Source organism: Cupressus sempervirens, chromosome 8, assembly GCF_028749045.1.
Source record: "Cupressus sempervirens isolate cs-2001-9-10 chromosome 8, ASM2874904v1, whole genome shotgun sequence".
In the NCBI taxonomy this organism is placed as follows: domain Eukaryota; kingdom Viridiplantae; phylum Streptophyta; class Pinopsida; order Cupressales; family Cupressaceae; genus Cupressus; species Cupressus sempervirens.
Genome location: NC_143125.1, coordinates 699,243,893 through 699,268,260, shown reverse-complemented (window position 1 = coordinate 699,268,260; position 24,368 = coordinate 699,243,893).

Here is a 24,368-nt window from a genome sequence, read left to right as displayed (position 1 = left end):
GTAGACTGATAGATAGAACTACTTTTGTTTATGGTTTTATTTCCAGCTTAGAAGTAACATTTTAGAACTTCAGCAGATACATGAAACTCTATAGTTTGATTTTGGGTTGAAAGCTTTGTAAGTGGATACTATTATCTGCTTATTTTTGAGTATTTCTATAGATACCATTTAAGCTTTTAGCTGCACCTGCTATTGATTTTGAAATTGCGAACTCTGAATTTGGAAATTCTATGGGAAATTGGTTTATGAAATTTTCCTGCTCGATAATTTAATTTTCAGTTATGTGGATCATTTTGATAATTAAAATCAAGTGGTTCTTTTGCATTAAAGTTTGTTTCATATTGATGAGATGAAATAAGTTGTTTAAACACCTCCAACAAATTACATTCTTGGAAATTTATTCTGTTGAGTTTATTTGGTGAAAACTTTCAATGCAATAAAGGTAGCTGCGCCTGTTTCAATTGAAGAAGTTTTAAGCAAAGAGTTCCTAAGTTCTTCAAATAGGAATTCATTTGTTAGTTTACATTCTTTTCTCTATTTTGATATATGAACATTCATGGAAAAAATTATTCACTAACAGACTGATCTCAATGGTAAGAGTAAAAAGCACTACCAACCGACTGCGTGGAACCTAAGTGGCCCACTCCCACTGCACTAAAGAGATAGTCTCAAGTCCCAAACAAGATATCCAACCACATATCAAAAGTACTCTCTAAGTCTATGAAATCCTAAAAAAATCTAACTCAAAGGTTCTAAGATAGGTTGACATCGAATTCCTAGAGGCACACAAGATGCATAGGAAACCTACTATGTAAGTGGGCAAGTGTCATCACATGAATCGTGCTTGGAGTTACCTGAGCAATCCCTTAGGACTCTTGGGTCCCTAGTGATCCCATTGCAGCCACTAATATCCTCTTGTACTGACAAGGCATACTACAAAATGCAATGTTACAACCAAGCATTCTCTCTACTCCCATCCTAGTCTGTACTAGCACTCGAGGCATGGGCGAGAACATATAATTAACTCTTATTAGGTTCATTTTACTCTCATTTAGTGTAATATTTTTACTTATTAAAAAAAACTCACAATGAGTTACACCAGAGACCACTTAGGGCCCTCGATCCCCATTGAAAGCCACTTCCCAACACTACATGCAAATAACCCACCCTAGGCCCATAACATCACAAATCAAGAATCATATAAAAATCACCTTAGTCCTATAGAAGTGAATGAAAAGCATCAAAATATAATCCACAATAATCACATCAGTTCTCTACGAGAAACTGGAAAACATGAAAGATAAATCATGATATCCATTAGTTCTCAATGAGTAATTAGAAAGTATCCCAATAATACTAATCAACGACTCACAATGATTAAGTCAAACACATCACAACATGACATCATCAAGAACATAGCAAACACTTCAGTCCCATCAAGGCAACTAGAAAGTAATCCAAATATAACTGATCGAGGACTCATAAATGGTTAAGTCAGATATCTTATAGCATAAATCTCGCTATCTCATAAAGACATTGAAAACAATAATCAACAATATAAACACACTCAACATAGAGCATACCATCACATACCATGGTTAAGTAAAAGTAATCAAGATCAAGATCAAACTTCATAACATCACAATTGCATAACTCCCAAGCCTCTAGAAACAACCTAAGACTGGTCAACACTAAGACAAACACTGAAACCCAAAAGCATGGACAACAAATAGAAACACAAAGTGTAGGTTCCATAGTATAGTTTGATTTAATAAACACACAATTGAATTAAAAGTATAGTTTTCAGTTTCCATTTTTCAATATAAGTTTTTTGAATACTTATGATTTGCCATTTAACCCTTTACAATTTACCCCATTTTAATATTCGAATAAGATGTACAATTACCCTACTTTTGATTTTAAGTCAATTAATCAATATAACTTAAAGGGTAATTATTTATTTAATTATTAAAATAATACCTAATGATTCTTAAATAAAATAATTATGACTTTATATAAACCTATGATAATAATAAATTGATAATCTTTAATATTCATTATTAAATTACACCTTGCTAATTTTTAATAAAAAAAATTAAAATTATAAAATAAACTATATCAACATACTATTAATTACTTAATAATTAATAATATTATTAATAACTAATTAAAATAACTATATAACAAAATTCATTATTTAATATAAATAATTAATAAACTTATTAATAAAATTAATTATAAAAATTATTAATTAAAATATTAGCTGTACTTGCTAATATTAGCCACAACAGAGTACATTGCGATAGTAGCTGTACCTGTTGAATCAGTAGCAGAGTACGTTGCCGACGACAGATGAGCTAGGAAAGAGGGAGGGTGTGGGGTTTCCCCCACCCCTTCCATAATATATTATTATTTTTAATAAAATTTATAAATATATAAAATTTGTAAAACAAATACTTTCTTTAAAAAATATATTTTACTAATTTAAATTTTTTTTTTTTTAAAACATTAATCTAATAGAGAAAATTCAACCAACCAATTTAATTTTCTCTTTAAATTCCTTTTTAAATTTCAAACCCTCCCCAATTAATTTCCTCTTTGATTTTCAACCCTTCTCAACTTAATTCTCAATTTTAAATCCATTGAAAGAGAGATTTTACTAATCAATTTAGAACATTCAAACTTTGAAAAGATCTTAAATTTTATCACACAACCCTATCCCACTCTTTTTCCCAATTTCAAGTTCTATGAAAGAATTAATATATTGAACATTTAAAATTTCTCATGCACAAAAGATTTAACACATGCACCAGAGAAACACCATATGATAAATTTCATCACAAAAATTATCTAGGCATCCATTATATAGACACGATGAAGACAGGAAAGAAATAGCATATTAAAACATGCAAAAATCACAAGCGTCTACCTGGAAACTAATGCTAATTGCTACGCCCCAAAAATCTATGGAGAGAATTCCTCCTCTCAAAACCTTCTCCTTTTTGAAAATTTCTTCCTTCTCCAAAATTTGTGGTCCTTCAAAAATGAACCCCAAAGTTGTGATATGTAGTCCTCTCCAGAAATCAAGGCACTAATTGTGCATTCACCCCAGAGAACTCCTTGCTCACAGCTCCTAACTCATTATTAAATTTTCTTTTTCTTTTTATCTTCTCCATGCACATCAATTAATTAATTAAATTACTTTATTTAATTTTCACTTGACTCCACTTTTAATTAATTTATAAAATTTTAAACTCATGCACACATTATGCAATTAAAATATCTTTTAATTAATCTCTTATATTTTCAACTCATGCATACATCATGCAAACTAAAAACATTTAATAATTTAATATCTTTTCACTTTTTAAATTTATTTTCAAAACTTAATGGGTAAAATATTTACTAACTTAAATAATAATATTTAACATTTATTTAAAAATGAACTCAATATATATAATTATTAAATTAAATAAATATTATATCGTTCCAAATTTATCCTTATAGCTTTTATCTTCAAATTTAATTGATTTCTCAATTAATTAAATATATTTAAATATTAAAAATGTCATAATAATTTTCCATTAAATTAAATCGTTAATTTAATCTTTTAGTTAGAGTTAATTAATAGAAAATTCACCAAAGACTTATAAAGTAAAATATGAAAACCCATCATAGAAAAACACATACAAAATCAAACTAAAGGGTTATAATCATGAATTATTGTCATCTGACGCATTCAGAGGGTACATGACTCAGATACTTGTCCTAATTGTCAATTAGGACAAATGGCTCAAAGGTTTAGGATTTGGACTTAAAAATTTATCTCCCCTCTCTTACCATTGAGATAATGCAATAGAGTACGCTCATCTTGGCTATTTAGGGAAGTTGATACCCGATACCTGCAACCTACATAAAATTCACACATGTGGAAGCACAATATTCTAAGCTAAATAGGCAATGGCTGGAAGTGGTGCATGATGTAGATCCCGACTAGTAGGTGACTACGACTCCCTTCTTTAACCACATTAGAAACACCATACATAAAGAAAACACACACACACACACACACACACACACACACACACACACACACACACACACACTATACACATGCAGTATGGGGTGAGTATCCATAAGAAAACACATAATATAGTCCATCTAGCTAATCATCATCAATAACTAAAAGCACTATAATAATCATCATGCATACATGAAACATAGAAATGTGAACTAGGGGCACACACTACATCCATCCCACCTAGACTTAGGCTTACTCCTGGAAGCCTACATGAATGATAAAGCTAAGGGACTCACTAAGCAGGCCCCATTGGACCCTTTCCCTTGTAGGAGGATATGGCTCCATTGAGACCACTCTTTGGGATCTACCCATATTGCCAACCATAGGTGTTAAAGCTACAAGTCTTTGGTTTGGGAATTGTGGTTCCCCTTGAGGGCAATGAGATGACTTGTGTCCATGTTTTTGACATGAGAAACACTCTTCATTGAAGCTCCTCTGAACTCTAGGTGCACTAGACTGCTGATCGCTACCCCCACTATCATAAGAAGGAATTCCTTCTGATGGCTAGTGAAATTGGTGGCACTTATTATACTTGCATTTTGACATTGTGAGATTTACAGTAGCTCATACACTTAGGTCTATGTTGAGGTCCTGCCCGATGTGCTCTATCCTAATCATGAATAGGAAGTAGGTGATCAATGATGGTTTGCATCATTTGCCTTAGATTGACCTCCTCAGAGATGACCTACTACTCTCTATGGATCTCTTCCTGATGCTCACTAACATGCTCTTCCCTATTCCCATCTTGGATAGGTTCTTCATGGGTAGGCTCATGGATACTGATAGCTTTGCCTTGTCCATGGCCTCTACCACAACCTAGGCTATGACCTCTAACAGAAGATCTCATTCCAGATACTATCCTACAATAATATCTAGATACAAGATGCTATCATAAACATACACATACTACTTTAAATCACTTAGAGAAATATAATTATGGTTTAATATTAAATCAAAAACCAAATTGATCCAACATTCATCCTTTTTAACAACTACTGAAATAGATCTCCTAAACTCTCTAAACTAGAACAACATAATGCTCACAAAGATAGTCAATGACATACTATCTTGGTGCATAGATAGAAGAAACATGTTTTGAAAATAGATTAAGTTCCCATTTTCAATTTTTCCTATATTTAGGTTTACGTATAATTTCACCTTTTGAAGTCTAAGCATTGAAGTATGAAAAATATACAACTAAAAGTTTAAGTTATGTTTTAGTTCAACTAGTTCAAGTTTTCAATTTGAAAGATATACACAAATAGTTTAAAATTTTATTTTTTGTTCAACTAGTTAACAAATAGTGGCGTTCCAATATACCTAGAGCTCCCAATGTAGAAACTTGGGCTCTAATACCAGATGCAACACCTAGCCAAGGGATCCAAAAGAAATAACCTAAAGTTTTACTAAGTTTGCCAATTTTTTTTTTTAAAGTAAGAAAGAATAACATGCACATCAAACACATAGTAGTGGAAGCAATAACATACAACCAACTAAAAACATACATATCAAGTTACATTCCTTAAGAATCATATGACGTTGAATCACATATAAATTTAATGTAATACTAAGTCCATTAAATACCACATCCACATGAAAGAATAATTATAAAGTCCAAAGTCTATAATATACATTTGTTCCAAATGCCTCTTGGAAAATTAATTCAGAATGCTCAATCATCCACTATACATGTCATAAGGTATGAAAGGCTAAAAGAATATACATATGTAGAAATATAAATACAACATCCTCCTTGGATCCATGATATAAGTACAATAAAATAAATGAAACCATCCACCATACATTTATGCATCCATCCATCATAAAAGATATAAACATCCAACATGAAATACAACTATCCATCATAAAACACAATTAACCAAGTGCATGGTTCCTCCCAACTATCAATAGCATCATTAGACCATCATGGGCCCTAGCCATCCCCACATGTAACATCCCAAGCCATTGATTAGATCGTTGGTACTATTGTAATAGGGATGCCACTACTAAACATACTACAACATAAACATAAGGAAATCTAACATACTAGAATAAAGCATAAGATGATCCTACAAAGTAGATAGCATCACCTATCACATGATAATCATCAATATAAAGAAATGAGCTAGTAAATAACATAATCTAAACATGATAAAAAAGCATCCCAAGAAGCTCCAGCCATGGTGACTATAGACGGATCTCAATGGTAAGAGTAAAAAGCACTACCACACGACTGCATGGAACCTAAGTGGCCCACTCCCACTACACTGAGGAGATAGTCTCAAGTCTCAAATAGGATATCCAACCACATATCAAAATTACTCTCTAAGTCCACAAAATTGTAAAAGAAATCTAACTCAAAGGTTCTAAGATAGGTTGACATCTAATTCCCAGAGGCGCACAAGACATGTAGGAAACCTACTATGTAAGCAGACAAGTATCATTGCATGAATCATGCTTGGAGTTACCTGAGTAGTCCCTTAGGACTCCTAGGTCCCTAGTGATTCCACTATGGCCACTAGTATCCTGTCATACTGACAAGGCATACTATAGAATGCAAGGTCACAGCCAAGTGTTCTCTCTACTCTCATCCTAGTTTGTACTAGCACTCAAGGCATGGGTGAGAACATACAATTAACTCTTATTAGGTTTATTTTACTCTCATTTAGTGTAATGTTTTGACTTATTAAAAATAACTTACAATGGGTTACCCCTGGGACCACTTGGGGCCCCCAACCCCCATTGCAAGCCACTTCCCGACACTACATGCAAATAACCTACCTTAGGCTCATAACATCACAAATCAAGAATCATATAAAAATCACTTGAGTCCTATAGAAGCAACTGAAAAGAATAAAAAAATAATCCACAATAATCACATCAATTCTCTATGAGCAACTGGAAAGCATCAAAGATAAATCACGATATCCATCGGTTCTCAACGAAATATTGGAAAGTATCCCAATAATACTGATCAATAAATCATAATGATTAAGTTAAATGTGAGGCCTCACCCCAACCCATCCTATCATTGATGATACATTATTATTTTGATACTGATGACTCGATATGTCAGAACATTATTTGATGCATTGAACATTATTATGCTATTTATGATGTGTGATGCTTTACTTTTTGATATTTGATTTCATCATTTAATGCTTTATGAACATGTATGATGATGAAGTGAATGAATAAAGAACTAACACTTTGATTTTTCCAATTTTAATGAATAGAATGAGATAAAAAAATGATTTGTAGAAAAATGGATGTTTTAATTTACATGAATTTCTTGATACGTATTCTTACACACACACACACACACACACACACACACACACACACACACACACACACACACACACACACACACACACACACACACACATGCATGTGTTTCTTGAACTACTGATGTGTGCAATGAGTGTGTAGGAAATTTAGTCGGGAAACCCAATGGAAAGACATAACTAAAAATCGCTTGTTAATTTGTGCTATCTTTGCATTGTCATTCTTTGAAGGTTGTTCATTGGTCTCACTATTTTCCTAGATTTTTTTTGGTTCCTATTAAGTCTTTAAGGCTTAAAAACATTAAATTTAAGCACCCTAGGGTTAAGGGTATGGGTTGGGAGTACTTTCCACCCCCTTAGCCTCCTTGGTTGATTTTTAGGGTCACTCAAAAATCCTACTTTTGGTTGATTACGAAAATTGATTGTCTCCTTTATGAGTGGGTGACTCAATCTCCATCTTGAGGTTTTCTTGAAGTCTAGTTGAGTTAGGCATCATACTTAGAGCCATTTTGGAGTATTTTTGGGGTTGTTACCCAATCTCTAGTTTTGGAGAAAGTTTGAAGATTGAAGGAAGAAAAGGAAAAGCTCTTTTGAACCCACCATTTTGCCATAACTTTTTGTAAAGGTAGGAGTTCTTTACTCTTTTGAATTTGTTCTTCTTGTTGTTCATGCTTGAATCATGCATAAGGCATTGTGTTGTTCTTTGTATTGATTGCTTGTGTGTTGGGTTTGATTTGGAGGGATCTTAACTTGTTCATGATGATATTCTTATGCTTGCCTTGATGTTTTGTTTTTGAGGGGATTTCATGGGGATTATTTTGGCATTACTCACCCTTGGATAGGGAAGAAGTGGACATGTACAGGGGAAGGGCCTTAGTTGGACCTCAATGTTGTAGAGTCTCCTCTCATGGTGAGAAGAGGGAAAGAGGGTAGGGTGTATGGGCCCCTACTTGTCATCACATACCTTGCTTGATATTGTGAATTTTTGAATATGAAAAGGAATGAATATCCTTGTGGTATTAGCCTCGAAAGGGCTTTGTAGAAGAATGGAAGTTCTTGAAGTTTTAACCCCAAAAAGGTTGTGTTATGGTATGGTGATTGATGTCTCCCATTGCGAAAATCCACCTCCCCCCTAGTCAAGTTCAATGTTTGGACCTATTGTGTAAAACCGGGTTGGGGTGTATGCTTGAATTGTTCTTGATGTTGTGTTGTTTTACCCTGGGTCAGCTCTCATCTTCTTCATGTTTTTCCTTGATGTAATGAAGGTATTGGGAGAAATTTATTGTGAAGGATCTAGAAGAGAAGTCAATTGAATTGTAATATTATGTAAAATATTTTAAATTTGATGTATTGGCAAGGACATCGGGTTTTCTTATTGGTTCTTTCCCAATGGAGCCTTGAACGAGGATGAATAATAGAGAAAGAAAAAGATTGTGAAAATCTCCTTGCATTGTTCTTATGTGATTTCAAATTATGCATATGTATGGGAGAAAATAGATTAATAGATAATGTCTTTGAATTATGAATTCTCAAGCTTTCATTCATGTTAAGGAAAAGTAATTGAATATGTTGAAGTTTCCAATTCAATGTTTTATGTATTAAGAGGAAATGAATAATCCTACTTTGTGGACAAAAAATTTAGCTCTCTCCTTGTTAAATTATATAATTGAAAAAATCAAATTTGATTAAGAATTATGCATCTCCTTGATTTCTAAATGAAAGGTTCATATACCCTTGTTGTATGATGAATTATAAAACATAAGTTATAAAAAGAATAATCTTATTCTCATCCTTGTATTAGTATGCTTGTTAAAAGGAAACAATGTTGTTAGTAGGGGAGACATCACTCCTTGTATAACAAAAAATACATAGCAAAAAAAAAAAACATATCAACACTTAGAAAAAAATTGGCTTCAAAAAATGTGCATCTCCAAGAGTAAAAAGCTCTCTAGAAAATGTATGGAGGAAATTTTAATTCCCCCAAGTTCACATAGAACATTCTCTAAGTTATTCCTTGTTAAATTATATAATTGACAAAATCAAATTTGATTAAGAATTATGCATCTCCTTGATTTCTAAATGAAAGGTTCATATACCCTTGTTGTATGATGAATTATAAAACATAAGTTATAAAAAGAATAATCTTATTCTCATCCTTGTATTAGTATGCTTGTTAAAAGGAAACAATGTTGTTAGTAGGGGAGAAATCACTCCTTTTATAACAAAAAAAACATATAAAAAAAAAAAAAAAACATATCAACACTTAGAAAAAAATTGGCTTCAAAAAAATGTGTATCTCCAGGAGTAAAAAGCTCTCTAGAAAATGTATGGAGGAAATTTTAATTCCCCCAAGTTCACAGAGAATATTCTGTGAGTTATTCCTCTTTGATTTTCAACTAAAATAATTTTCTAATTCTTTAAACAATATAACTTAAATAAATTCAATAAATAAAATATCTAAATGCATATGTTAATGCATTTCTTATTCCCTCCTCTCAACCATAAAACTTTTTGCATTAAACTTCTTGTAACTAAAGGCAAGGTACTTGCCTAGGATTTACAATCTATTTGTTTTATAAATCAGAAAAAATAAATTCAAGTTCACCCACTTAATTATTCCGCCCCCCCATTCTCTTACCTTATTCTTACTATCCCATTTAAGGGCTAGGCGTGGGCAAGGGTACTGATGTCATTTCATGCCACTAATGACATGTCATTTCATTAACAGGGAGCAAAGAAAGTTTTTTTTTCCTTATCAAACATTTTTATAAACTTTACCCCCCCACATGTTCCTATTCCCCATGCACTTGATTTAAGGCATGAGCAAGGGGGTAGAGGGGACATGTTTACGTTGACAGACCTTGGTCAGTGCGCAGGGACCATGGGGTAGCATGGAGGGTAGGTGGGGAAAGCCAAGTGGTGGCCAGGGTATAGTTTAGGTTAGTTTTTGTGTGTGTGGGGGTTAGTATTATATTTATTTTGTGGTGTAGTTTGATAGTAATAATTAGTATGTAGTTTAGGTTAGTTTAGTAAATGTTTGTTAGGATTTAGATTTATGTTTAATTTTAAATAAGATTAGCATTAACTTAATAGTTAGATAGTAGCTTTTTCTTTGACATTAGAAAGTAGTGTAATGTTTTCATGTGCTTGGTTAGTTTAGTGTATACTGTTATATATATATATATATATATATATATACTTAAGTTTGTTTAGTTAAGCTTTAAATCTAATGTTTAAAATGATGTTAGTATAGAATAGTAACTTAGTTGTTAGATGATTAATTAGTTCTAATTTAAAAGTTTTAATTTGAAATTAGTATATTTTAATTAAAATAATTTTAGTGTTTTATTAATTAGTTTTATACTATTGTGAGATGGTTAGATTAACTTAATATTGGCATTATTATTGTAAAGTTAAATTTATACTAATTTTAAATAAAGTTTAGATTAACTTGTAGATTTATTGAATTAATTCTAGCCATCAATTTTAATTGTAAATGATAAGTTAATAAATTAGATTGTTATAAGTATGTTAGAGAAAATTTTAAATTTGAATGTAGATAGTGTAATTGATGATAAAGTTTACCTCTATTGTATGTGTATATCTAAGGTGAATTAGATTTTGGATTAAAGTTTTAAAATGTAGTTAGCATGTGTTGTACAGTTAAATTTAATTGATCTTCTAGAGTTTCAAATTCTCTTAATGTTAAATAGTTTAAATTTTAATGTCGATCAAGTTATTAAGTTAATAGAAGGGACTAGTTAATTAGTTCATTATGAGGTTAGTGAGATATTGATCTTAATTAAATTAATGCTAAACAAGGTTATGTAATTAAGAGATAGATGTCACTTTAGTTCGTAGGTCATTGTGACATAACGAATAAGTTGTTGTGTTAATCTATTGTCATCCTTAGGAGGTAATATTTTAAGGAATTATTAAAACAAATTGATGGATCAGGACGTTAGTTAAATGGAATTAGCCGTTTAATTTAATTAATTGATTTATTAAGAAACTTTCAGTTCACCCAATATAACCCTTCTTACGAAATGTTCAAACTGAGTTGTAACCTTCTATATCAATGGTGAACTTATATCTATTTTCAATGTACCTATGGTTATCTGAATTTTAAACTACTCGAACAATTAGTTCCTTTCTAGTTAAACATCTGAATCTTTTTCGATCACGTCATCTCATTGAATTAAAGTGCTTATTTTTTTAAAAAAAAAATTCTGTGTGTTTTGCCCATATATTTTTAGGCATGACATCAAACATGTCACAACATGACATCATCAAGAACATAGCAAACACTTTAGTCCCATCAAGCTGACTAGAAAGTAATCCAAATATAATTGATCGAGGACTCATAAATGGTTAAGTCAGATATCTTATAGCATAAATCTCACTATCTCATAAAGACACTCAAAATAGTAATCAACAATATAAACACACTCAATATAGAGCATACCATCACATACCATGGTTAAGTAAAAGTAATCAAGATCAAGATCAAACATCATAACATCATAATCGCATAACTCCCAAGCCTTTGGTAACAACCTAAGACTAGTCAACAGTAAGACAAACCTTGAAACCCAAAAGCATGGACAAAAAAAAAAAAACCACAGAGTGTAGGTTCCATGGTATAGTTTGATTTAGAAAACACACAATTGAATTAAAAGTAAGGTTTTTGCTTTCCATTTTCAAATATAAGTTTTTTGAATAGTTACGATTTTCCATTTAACCCTTTACAATTTACCCCATTTTAATATTCAAATAAGATGTACAATTACCCAAATTTTGATTTTAAGTCAATTAATCAATATAACTTAAAGGGTAATTATTTATTTAATTATTAAAATAATACCTAATGATTCTTAAATAAAATAATTATGACTTTATATAAACCCATAATAATAAAAAATTGATAATATTTAATATTCATTATTAAATTACACCTAATTTAACTAATTTTTAATTAAAAAATTAAAATTATAAAATAAACTATATTAATATATTATTAATTACTTAATAATTAATAATATTATTAATTACTTAATAATTAATAATATTATTAATTACTTAATAATTAATAATATTATTAATAACTAATTAAAATAACTATATAACAAAATTAAGCAAGCAGCTATATGGGTTTAAAGTAAGCAATTATAGGGTTGGTCAGGAATGAAGAGACCTTTCCCTCATTTTCGAGGACTTGAAACCAATAATGAATATGCTTAATGCGTTGATCCCTAGTAATAATAAGGATGAACTGGTTTGGAGGGATAATCCCAATGGAAGTTATTCTGTTGCTTTTGGCTACAACTCTCTCTGGGGTTTAAAGGAGAAACCCCCTTGGGCGGATGCCTGGCTCAATGGCCTCACTCCTAAGATCAACATATTTTATTAGCTAGCCCTTCAGAACAAAATCCTAACGCAAGATAACCTCATGAAGAGAGGCCATGTTATGCCCAACAGATGCCCACTCTGTAAAAATTAGTCTGAGTCAGAAAATCATATCTTCATTCAATGTGACTTTGCTAGGGAGGTGTGGAATTCTCTTAATCAAGAAACAAAGATTCTCTGGTGCTGTCCAGATAACCTTATCGACTTTTTCAGTCACTGGAAAAGCCTCTGTAAAATTGTAGGCCAGTAGGATAATTATGCCTGGTTTTTGCCTCATTTCTGCTGGAGTATTTGGAAGGAAAGGAACAATAGAATTTTCAGGGACAGAGAGGAGCTGACAATAATTCTGGGAAGGAAGATTTTGAAAAAAATAAAAGAAAACCTTCAAGTGATGAAGGAGGGGGAAGTTGATATAGGGGATAGGAAGACGATTAAAGAAAAAGATAGGGATCCCAAAAGACAGGATGCTAGATAGATTCTACCCCCAGAAGGATGGTCAAAAGCCAACTTCGATGGTGCTTCTAAGGGCAACCCTAGCCCCTCTGGAAGTGGTGGAATTATAAGAAATAGTTTTGGGGAGGGGATTTTAGCCTTTGCTCTCCTGCTTGGAACCCAGACCAACCATTTGGCCAAAGCTAGAGCTGCATGCAGTGTGGTAAAGCTGGCTTTTGAAGCTGGAGTTTCCAAACTTTGGCTTGAAGGGGACTCCAAAAACATAATTAACAATATTAATGGTATCTCCCCTCCCTCATCATCAATTGCAAATATAATTGATGAGACATGTGCCACCCTCACAAAATTTGAGCAAGTTCACATCACTCATGCGCTTTGAGAGGCAAACCCAGTTGCTGACTGGTTCGCTAACAAAGGGGTGAGAGAAAACAAAGAGATGATCTGGCATTCTGAAAAAGATATTTCGATGGAGGTTAAGTCACTAATTGAGCTAGAGAAAATCCATGAAAGTACAGATCAATCTAACTGTAATCATGTTTAATAAAGAAAGAATGGGTGTTGGTATGAGCAATAATATGTTTCTTGGTTTTTGTAATCTCAAGGGATTTTCTTCGTCTTTTCGACACATTTGGAGGATCGTTATCATTTTCACTCGCTATTGTATTAGAGAGGTGAATGATCATGAACCCAATAATAGAAACAGAGCCAAAATCTTGGCTGGAAAAAAATTGCAGAGATTGGGGCTCATGAGAATTGTTGAAGAAAAAATGGACATCATGACTCGAGAACGGAGCAGAAAGGAGCTAGCAGGTGAAGTGGAGAAGTTGAAGAATATGGGCAAAGTCTGGAAAAAATTGGAAAAGGGCGAGGTTACGAATTTTTTTGAGAAACTCCATGGTTTTGACCCTGAGGTCACCAACAACATGGTGAACTCGTGGAACAATGACAAGGTCAAGGTGAATGAGGTTTCTTTCCAAATCATAGAGGAGGTGGTTGCGGAGGTCACTGGTATCCCTATGGAGGGTTTCAAATTCTACAAGGACAAGAAACTTTCATCCAATGCAGTCAAGGAGTTCATGAAAATTTTTGCAGAGATGAACAAGCTGGAAAAGAAAGAGTCTTTCTATGTGACAGAGACTATAAAGAAGTTTTGGAGGTATGTTTTATATGCCGTCATTGATTATGTTACCCTAGACCCTAGGCTTGATCGAGTTAGAACTCACCATTTTGTGATTTTAAATCATTTTCACCATAAGCAAAGAATTTCCATTCCCTTTTACCTTCTCACTTCTATGAACAAGGAAATCTCTAGTTTCAAGAAGAAAGGCATTGTTAACCCTGCTTTGCATGAGGGATTATTGCTCCTCATCCATGAGCACTTCAAAGCTCAGTCTATATGCAAGAAGCCTCCTCAAGTTGAGGATGTTGACGAAGACAACTCTAGCTTTTCTTTTGACTCTGATGACATTGAGAGCATTAGCTCAGAGGAGGAGAATGTTTCCTCAGGAAAGAAGAAAAAAGGTCAAGCCAAGAAACTATCTACTACTACAACTCCCAGTAGGAAAAGCCCTAGGGATCATGGCCAAGCTCAAGCAAAAGAGGGTTATGCTGAGGCGGAGGAGGAAATGGATACGGAAGATTTTGACAAAGTGTCAGAGGAGGAGTTGGAAGAGGAGAAACCTTGGAAAAAATGGAAGACGGAGGTTGTGAGAGTTGAGGAGACTAGAAATCAGAGGATAGATGCTATTCCTCTTCCGCTCTCCCCTGTCTAGTCTCAGCCTCCTTCGGAGGAAAAAGAGAATGTCATCACTGGTGAGAATGAGGGGGAAGTGTAGGTCAAAAATAGGATAAAGGCCTGGAAAAATTTCAATGTGAGGACTGCTACTATGGGGATTTTTAGGGAAGCTATGAACCCTCAGATCCTGGTGGACAACTTGGAGCAGCCTAGGCTCAATGAGCTCATAGACCTAGCTATCCTGGCCATCTCAGACAATGCAAGGGAGACTGGATTGAACCTTCTGAATAATGCTCGCAGTAGTATGATTGACAACTTTAGATCAATCAAATGGCTCTTCCATGAGCTGGAGGAAGTTAGAGAAAGGGTATCCTAGATGGAAAGTATTAAGAATAAGATAGGTAATGACAGCCAGGAGGACTAGGATAATAGAGAAAGTTTAAATGAAAGGAGATTAAGAAATCTTGAAAACTCCAACCACAACTTGTCAAGTCAGATGATTTCTCTCTTGAGTTCGATGAATGACAACATCCAATCCCTTGCTGGTAAACTTAAGGACAGGGGCTTGCTGGTGGAGGTGGGAGGACAGAACAGGGAAAAGGCCAGGCTAGATGATGACAAGGCCACAATTAGTACTCTCACCAGTATGGATCAGGGCATGGAGAAGGTCCAAGATCAAATGGAAAAGGAGCAGCAAAAGATAGTCAAGGCAGCTCAGACTATGCAGGAAATGGAGAAGATAACTGGAGACTAGTTTTCTTGTCTTTTGTCTTTTTGTCTTCTTGGCTTTTGGCTTTTCGATAGGCTTTCTGTAGTCTATTTTAGTTTGTTTGTTTTCTAGCCTTTCCGTGGGCCTTTGTTTTGGGTTAGGCCTTCGGGCTTTTTTTTCAGCTATTGGACCTCTGTTTTGGCTGGGCTTCTTTGGCTTATTATCAGCCTTGTTTTTGTAAAACTTATGGGTTTTAGGATCCCGTAAAACCTGTTTATCTTATAAAAAACTATATAAAAAAATTCATTAATTAATATTAATAATTACTAAACTTATTAATAAAATCAATTATACAAATTATTAATAAAATATTAATTAAAATTGTAAATAAAATTAAAAAAAAATAAACTCATATATAAAACGTTTAAGGCCTGCGCAGTCTACCACTTCACGTGGCCATCATAGCTCTCTACTGCTACTATAATAGAGTACATTCGATAGTAGTTGTACCTATTGCATTTGTAGCTGACTACGTTGTCGACGGTGGATGAGGTAGGAAAGAGGGGGGGTGTGGGGTTTCCCCCACCCCTTCCATAATATATTATTATTTTAAAAAAAAATTGTTTAAACAAATTTAATTTAATTTAATAATTTTTAAAAAAATTTATCATTCAAATAACTTGTTTTTAATAAAAATAAATTTATTTAATAAAATTTATAAATATATAAAATTTTTAAAACAAATCCTTTCTTAAAAAATATATATTTTATTAATTATTACTTTTAAAATTTGTTTTTTCAACATTAATCTGATAGAGAAAATTCAACCAACCAATTGAATTTTCTCTTTAAATTCCTTTTTAAATTTCAAACTCTCCCTGATTAATTTCCTCTTTGATTTTCAACCCTTCCAAGCTTAATTCTCAATTTTAAATCCATTGAAAGAGAGATTTTACTGATCGATTTAGAATGTTCGAACTTTGAAAAGATCTTCAATTTTATCACACAACCCTATCTCATTCTTTTTCCCAATTTCAAGATCTATGAAATAATTAATATATTGAACATTTAAAGTTTCTCATGCACAAAAGATTTAACACACGCACCAGAGAAACATCATATGATAAATTTTGTCACAAAAATTATCCAGACATCCATTATATAGACACGATGAAGACAAGAAAGAAATAATGTATTAAAACATGAAAAAATCACAAGCGTCTACTTGGACACTGATGGTAATCGCTACACCCTAGAAATCTGTAGAGAGAATTCTTCCTCTTAGAACCTTCTCCTTTTCAAAAATTTCTTCCTTCTTCAAAATTTGTGGTCCTTTGAAAATGAACTCCAAAGTTGTGATATGGTGTTCTCTCCAAAAATTGGGGCACTAATTGTGCGTTCACCCTAGAGAACTCCTTGCTCACAACTCCTAACTCATTATTAACTTTTATTTATCTTTCTTTTCATCTTCTCCATGCACATTAATTAATTAATTAAATTACTTTATTTAATTTTCACTTGCCTCTACTTTTAATTAATTAATTAAATTTTAAACTCATGCACGCATTATGCAATTAAAATATCTTTTAATTAATCTCTTATATTTTCAACTCATGCATACATCATGGAAACTTAAAACATTTAATAATTTAATATCTTTTCACTTTTTAAATTTAATTTTGAAACTTAATTGGTAAAATATTTAATAACTTAAATAATAATAATATTTAGCATTTATTTAAAAATGAACTTAAAATATATTATTATTAAATTAAATATATATTATCATGTTCCAATTTATCCTTATGACTTTTATCTTCAAATTTAATTTTTTAATTTAATAAATTTCTCGATTAATTAAATATAATTAAATATTAAAAAATGTCATAATAATTTTCCATTAAATTAAATCATTAATTTAATCTTTTAATTAGACTTAATTAATAGAAAATTCACCAAAGACTCATAAATTAAAATACGAAAACCCATCATAGCAAAACACATACAAAATCAAACTAAAGGGTTATAATCATGACTTAATGTCATTCGATGCATTTGGAGGGTACATGAGTTAGATACTTTTCCTAAATGTCAATTAGGACAAATGGCTCAAAGGTTTAGGATTTGTACTTAAGAATTTATCTCCCCTGTCTTACCATTGAGATAATGCGATAGGGTACGCTCATCCTGGCAATTCAGGGAAGTCGATACTTGGTACCTGCAAGCATAAAATCCATGCATGTACAAACACAATATTCTAAACTAAATAGGCAATGGCCAGAAGTGGTGCATCGTGTAGATCTTGACTAGCAAGTGACTACAACTCCCTTACTTAACCACATTAGAAATGCCATACATAAAGAAAACATATACACACCATACACATGTAGTATGGAGTAAGTATCCATAAGAAAACACATGATAAAATCCATCTAACTAATCATCATCAATAACTGAAAGCATTGTAATAATCATCATGCATACATTAAATATAGAGTAGCAAGTAATCTCATCATATAATAAATTGAATGTAAAACAATATCAGATAATCTTAAAACAATGCCAATAATCATAACCATAAAACTAGCCTAAAAGAGTTCAAAAATGATAACAAAAATGTGAACTAGGGGCAGACAATACATCTTTTTGTTGCAATATCTTCTCTCTCATTCTGTATAAATTCTCCAAGCTCCACTGTTCCTTCTTTTGTTTCTCTTCAGTAGGTTATTTGCATGGAGGTGATCTTGGTAAATTGTGAAGTTGGCTTTCATCAACTTCTATAGAAAGGATGTATGTTGTGATTGGAGTGATAGAGAGAGAGAGCCAAGTAGCTTCGTGGGTGAGGTCATGAAGGACTTAACTATGGATTTGAGGATACCATCCACCCATTTCCATGAGGTTAAAGGATAGAGAGATCTAGGAAGACATGTTGATATCTTTGCATCCATCATTGTAGAGATAAGGTTGAGACAAGAGAATGAGGAGAGACTCGAGCATCATATAGAGGAGTTGGAGACCAAGCTATGAGTGATGCAAGAGAGCATGATTAAGTGTAGCTCATCCAAGAGCTACACACACAACATTGTATCCTAGAGGCCATCCTCCTCCCACCATGGATGAGAGAGATTAGGGAGTCACCACTCAATGGAACATTGTGATAGATAAAAAATGATATATTAAAGGCATATTTTGTATGATTCATCCATTTATACAAATTTTTGATGATATACATATAAGAAACTATTATTTCTATAATTAATATTTAGTTAATTGCATACAAATAATAGTAATTGAGAAAATTCTAATGTTTATAAATTAATATCTTGGAAATATAAATATTACACATGAATAAAACACAATGAATGTTTTATTAGGAGAAATATAAGTATAAGAAGAAGGATAAGATAAATAGAATAATGATGAAGATGCATAATATTAAAGGTTCCTTGAGAAGAACACCATCCATATCAACAATCTTATATGCACTAGAGCCATAAACTTTAGTAGCTAGAAAAAAACCTAACCAATTAGGACTAAATTTTCCATTTTAATTTGATAGAGCATTAACATTCTATTGATTTTAATAAAGAACATGATCACCCATAGAAAAATCCCATTGAAGTAATCTATTGTTATAATCCTTTTGAAGGAATTCATGATAAGCTCTTAAATATTCCAATGCATTCATTCATTGTTCATCTAATACTTCTAATTCTTTTAAACATTATTCTCTAGAAGTATCATTATTAATAATTTCATGAAAATATACTTTAAGAGAAGGAATTTCTAATTCTAAAGGCATAATAACATCTACACCATACAATATATTATAGGGAGAAGTGCCTATAGTAGTACAAATGCTAGTCCTATAAGCATATAAAGCATTTGTTAGCTGAGTATGCCAATCTTTCCCATGCTTGTTCACTATTTTCTATAATATTTTCTCAATGACTTTGTTAGATTCTTTAGCTTAACCATTAGATTGAGGATAGAAAGGAGTAGAAAACCATTGATGAATATGATATTTCTCCATGAATTTCTTAATTTCCATATTTTTGAAATAACTTCCATCATCAAAAATAATAGTAGAGGGAGTAGCAAATTGTGAAATGATATTATTGAGAATGAAATAATAAATAACCTTTTTTGTAATAGACTAAAGAGGAACAACTTCAACCCCTTTTGTGAAATAATTAGTAGCTATTAAGATATAAGTATGTCCTTATAAAGAAGGAGAAGAAATCATGCCAATACAATCTTAACCCCAAACACTAAAAGGACATGAAGCCAACTAAGTGTGAAGCATAATAGAAGTAGCATGAATAAGATTGCCATATTTTTAAAACTATATACATTTCTTGGCAAAGGCAAAAGAACTATGTTCTATTGTATGCCAATAATTTCCCATTCTCAATAAATTTTTTACCAATTACTTTCCACCAAAATGTCTATTGCAAGATCCAACATGAGCTTCTTGTAAAGCAACTAGGATTTTATTATTTCTTAGATATCTTAGTAAATGGCCATTACAAGATATTTGATATAGACTATCAAATAAAATAATGTATCAAATGACTAATTTTCTAAAATGAATATGAGCATTTCAAGAAGTAGAGCCAAGAAAAGTTTTTTCTTTCAATTACCAAAGAAGATATTAGACCATTCATCAGAACTCAGATTCATTCACTGATCTACCATGGGATCACTATCAGAAATAGTAGGTTCCAAGAGAGTGTGAATAGTGAATTGAAATTCTTTATTATCATCAAGATATAATGGGGATGTCAATTTATCCATAGCATCTTCATGCCTATTATCCTTGCAAGGAACTAGGTGAATGACATAAGACAAAAATTTGGTCAGTCATTCAAGAGCTAGTTCACAATACTTTTTCATGTTATCATTCTAAGCTTAATACAAACCCTTAATTTGTTGTAAAATTAAGTATGAATAACCAAAGATATTAAATTTCATAATTTGAAGGGATAAAGAAGCTCTCAATCCAGCAGTAAGAGCATCATATTCTACAATATTATTTTTGCATGAGAATGTTAGCTTATATGAAAGAAGAATCAATTTCTTAAAAGGGGGAATGAGTATCACACCAGCCCCAACAAAATTTAGACAACTACATCATCAAAATATATTTTTTGAGATTCATCCTTATCGATAAATAATATTCATGCATCAAGAGAGTCATAGGAATAATAAATGTATGTGAAGAAGGAGCTTCAACTAAATCATTAGATAAGAATATCCCTTTAATAGATTTTTGAGATATAAATTTTAAATCAAATTATGTCAAAATTATAACCCATTTCATTGTTGGGATACTTTAGAATAATTGGGGGAGGGGGGGGGGGGGGGTGGGGGGTGGTAAATCAATTATTCAAGGTCCACATGTATAGATAAAACTTTTCAATACTTAACAAATACATGTGCATGCATTGATCATCCAATATATCAAATCTTAGTATATTATTGGCCTAGGTCAAATGAACTTTAAAGAAATGTAAACATGAAATACCACAAAATCATTCACACCATTTGACACAAGGATTTTATGAGGAAATCCAATTTGGGAAAAATCACCAGTAACATGCTACCAATTTTCACTCTTTTGAAGTGAGCTTTGTGAGGAGCTAACCCTATTAAAGGTTACAATGTAAACTATTAAATGTGACCTTGATTAAAGGATTTCAATCACCCTATTAGGAGTGAGCCTAGTTAGAGGAATTTAGAACATTCCATTAGAATATGACCTTGTTAAAGGATTTACTCATGACTGTTAGGTCAACCTTAATCCAAAGGATTTATCCAGACTAATATAGTTGTTAGAAAGTAATAGTAGGACTTGATCTAATAGAAAAAAAACTCATTTGTAGATTACAAATCTCTTATTTAGTCCTCGATTCTACTTGGCATTCATTCCTCTTTGTCTCTGAAATTTTTTTCACCCTTTAATGATTCACCTACTTAAGCCTTTATGCTTAGTATACCAAATAAAGCAACAACTTAAGACTCCTTGTCTATCTCTAGTTTGCACTATGACTCTTTAATTCTAGCCTGTTATCTACTTAGATAGATAATTTAGATCTTTTTCCACTTAGCATCAATTGTCCAAATTAGGATTAGGTTATATTCATTGTATCTCCCTTCTTTTCTATTTTGTTCCCTTCTAGAAAATTCCCTTATAGTCCTCTTCAAATTTTTCTTCAAATAGTTTATCTTAAATTCTGTGCCACCAGATCATCATACTTATCTTCCACATGCTTCACAAAATTTAAGAAATCAACTTTGTTAGCTCAAATTCATCAAATTCTTAATCAAACTCATTTTACTAGTACTTAGTAATAACATGTTGTTTTCTCAGCAATAAATGTCTTTTGATGCTTGGTCAACATTAGATTTCTTAATATACACTAAGTTTAATTGGTTCTTGACACACATTAAACTTCCTTTGCTTGACATCTAGTATATTTCTCTTTTCTTGACTTCAACTAACTTTCTACTCAACTTGCTTTGACTTGCTTAACTTCCACTATTTGCTTAGTCAGGCTTGGCAAACATATTTCTTTTCTTAACCTTCTTCTTATCTTTTCTTAAGTATCCTTTCATTGTAGCCTTAAGTAGATAAAAAATAGCCTATATCATCAAAGTCTTACTTAATCTTAGTGCTTCTTTTATATACCATATAGCTCAACCTTTCTCTAGGTACTCTTGTTATCCTTTCTTTTAAAATTCTCTTTATCAATCAATCAAATGATAACATTTAGACCGAATTAGAAATTGTCTCACTAACAAATAGGAGGTTTGACATCCATAACAAAATAACAATTTTTCCAAAATAGATTTCATCAATCTCATTCATTTCTATACTTAAAAAATCTTCTTTTGCAATAATCTCCCTCTTTGACATTGATGGTAGACCAATACCAAAAATAATACCAAAAGAAACTTAATACTTTGTATTAAAATCTTTCCCTCTATTAGTATCTTTCCTTCTTCTATATAGGCTATAATCTCTCTTCTTCTTTAGATATTCAGTGTAAACTCTTCCTTTTTCTCTTTCACATAGTTCTCCCTCTTTCTGATCTTTGTTTTTTGGTACTAATCTCCCTCATACTTGTAGTAAACTCTTCCTCTTTGAAAAAAATACCAAAGATTTTTCATCTTGTCATGTAGATATTAGCAATTTAGGTTCTTCCTCTATCAGCTTGCATGTGATTGTAAATCTTCTATTTTAGTTCCTTCCTTACTTAAGGTAGTTCCTAAAGTAAGATCCACTACATCAAGTTATAAAGTACACCATTCAACTCAATCGATGTAGGGAATTATTCTTTCTTCTTAAGTAGCTTTGGATAGGGGTATCACCCTTAGTTTACCTCTAAGATATTCATGTGCATCCTTAGGTAAAGCTTTTGTGAATATATCAACTATCTATTCCTTTGTATTTACATGTTCCATCCTCACTTCTTTGTCTTGAACCAACTCTCTCAAGTAATCATACTTGATTGCAATGTGATTTGTCTTTGTATGCATCACAAGCTTCTTAGATAATATAGTTTTGTTTCTTGCTAGTCTAGGTAACCAATCTTTTTCCTAAGAAAAATGCTACACCGCTTGTGCTTTTCCTATCATCAATTTTTACAACCCAATTGACATCTGTATAGGCTCTTAATTCAATCTTGTCATTCTTCTTGTAGTATAGAGCATAGTCTTCTATACCTTTTAAGTATCTCATAATCCTTTTAACAACCATTAAGTGATTCTTCTTAGGATTTTCAAAAAATCTTGCAACAATCCCAACAACTAGTGCAATGTTAGGTCTTCTATGACCTACATATTGTAATTTTCTAATCGTAGACCTAAACAATGTTTGATTTACTTCAATAGAATCATCAATTTTGGATAGCTTATGTCCTATCACCATGGGAGTACTGACTGGTCTTGAATCCTCCACACCAAAAGTCTTCAAGGTTTCCTTTACATACTTGGATTGAGTAATGTAAATACCATATTTCATTTGATAACCTTGTAATCCACCAAAGAACTTTATTTCTCCAAGCATAGACATTTCAAATTCTTTTATCATTTTATTTGCAAATGTCTTACACAATGCATTTTTTCCTCCAAATATGATATCATCAAAAAATATTTCATCTAGTAAAATTTCTTTATCTCCTTCTGTCTTCAAGTACAGATTGTTGTTGCCATTAGTCTTCTAAAAACCAATCTTCACAAGATAGTTGTTCAATATTTCATACCATGCTCTGGGAGCTTGCTTCAAACCATATAAATTTTTTTGCAATCTACACACCATGTTCTTATTGTTAGGATAAAAAAATCTTTTAGGTTGTTCAATATAAACCTCCTCTTCTAATATACCATTTATAAATTCTATTTAACATCTATTTGATAAACTTTGAATCCTTTATAGGTAGAATAAGCAAGCCAAGTTCTTACTCCTTCCAATCTTGCAACTGGGGCAAATGTGTCTCCACAGTCAACTCCCTCTTCTTATGCATATCTTTTGTAAACTAACCTTAACTTATTCCGTGTTACTTTACCATTCTTATCCAATTTGTTTCTATACACCCACTTGGTTCCAATAACATTTTTGACCTATGGTCTTGGTAGTAATGTCCATGTTTGTTCTTCTTAATCTGATCAATTTCTTCTTTCATGGCTTGACTC